This window comes from Canis aureus, unplaced genomic scaffold (assembly GCF_053574225.1).
Source record: "Canis aureus isolate CA01 unplaced genomic scaffold, VMU_Caureus_v.1.0 ptg000422l_RagTag, whole genome shotgun sequence".
Classification (NCBI taxonomy): domain Eukaryota; kingdom Metazoa; phylum Chordata; class Mammalia; order Carnivora; family Canidae; genus Canis; species Canis aureus.
Window position 1 is genome coordinate 9,686 of NW_027554611.1, and position 1,607 is coordinate 11,292.

Below are 1,607 nucleotides of genomic sequence, written 5' to 3' on the forward strand. Positions count from 1 at the left end.
GGCTAGTTCATTATGCAAAAGGTAAAAGGGGTAATCTTTGCTGTTTAATACTGTTAAGATGTCTTTCATCATTCCCTTACGGTACTATCTCTATCGCTCCAATTAAAATTTCTATCTCCTATACTTTTATTATTTAACTAAATGTTTTACTTTATATGTCTGTGATACTTAAGTTTGGGGTTAGTTGGGCTAGCTTTTGTTCAAAGTGGTCATAAGTAATGAAATCTTCTGGGTGTAGGCCAGACGCTTTAGTTAAGCTACACTTTGATTAATCCAAGCACACCTTCCGGTATGCTTACCTTGTTACGACTTGTCTCCTCTTGTGTCTTAGTTAAGTTAATATGGTTATGGTTGTGTCTTATTACTTGAGGAGGGTGACGGGCGGTGTGTGCGTGCTTCATGGCCCTATTCAATTAAGCTCTCTATTCTTAATTTACTACTAAATCCTCCTTCAGTTTTTAATTTCATAAAAACGTTCGTGGAATGTTCTTGGGTAGAAAATGTAGCCCATTTCTTCCCACCCCATAAGTTACACCTTGACCTAACTTTTTTATGTAAAATGATTGTGCTTACTATTCTACCTTTTGAGGGTTTGCTGAAGATGGCGGTATATAGACTGAATTAGCAAAGGGTGGTGAGGTTTATCGGGGTTTATCGATTATAGAACAGGCTCCTCTAGAGGGATATAAAGCACCGCCAAGTCCTTTGAGTTTTAAGCTATTGCTAGTAGTCCTCTGGCGAATTATTTTGTTGTAAAATTATCTATGTTTAGGGCTAAGCATAGTGGGGTATCTAATCCCAGTTTGGGTCTTAGCTATCGTGTAGTCAGATTATTATAAAGTCACTTTCGTGGTCTATTTTATGGTAACTGTAGCTTTTTACGGCTTAGTTAAGTTTTAACTTTAGTGCAAAGGTATCTTAAACACGCTTTACGCCGTGGGCCTATTAGTTTGGGTTAATCGTATGACCGCGGTGGCTGGCACGAAATTTACCAACCCTTTTTAGTATGGCTTAGTCAAACTTTCGTTTATGGCTTAATTTTTATCACTGCTGTATCCCGTGGGGGTGTGGCTTAGCAAGGTGTTATGAGCTACTTAAGAGTGTGCTTGATACCTGCTCCTTTAGATCACTGCTGATTTTAAGGGCATTCTCACTGGGGCGTGGAGACTTGCATGTGTAAGTCTACTAAGAACTAATAGGAAGGCTAGGACCAAACCTTTGTGTTTATGGAGTCGTGCGACTCATCTTGGCATTTTCAGTGCCTTGCTTTATTAATTAAGCTACATTAACTTATACTGAAATTGTAGTGTGTATAATAAATAAAATACATAGTAAATATGAGAGGAAAAAAAAAGGGGATGCTATCTATAGATAGACCACGAGATCGAATGCGTGTAAGACTGTTGTGTTAAGTTAACTAGAGTAGCAATACATTTGTATACAATTTAAATAAAGCTTGTGAGTATTGTATGCACTTAGTCCTGTTTTTGGGGTTTGGCAGGACATAAATAAGTGTATAATAGATGACATGAGTTTATGGGGGGTAAGGGGGGTTTGTATAAGTTAACTTAATGTCTTGCGCGTGTACGTACGTGTACACACGTGTA

The 1,607-nt window shown here is 38.0% G+C and overlaps 1 pseudogene; it reads right to left on the reverse strand.

The window, feature by feature from the left end:
• Positions 1–266: 266 nt before the first annotated feature.
• On the reverse strand, positions 267–1,221 carry LOC144310113 (18S ribosomal RNA; annotated as a pseudogene).
• Positions 1,222–1,607: the final 386 nt, after the last annotated feature.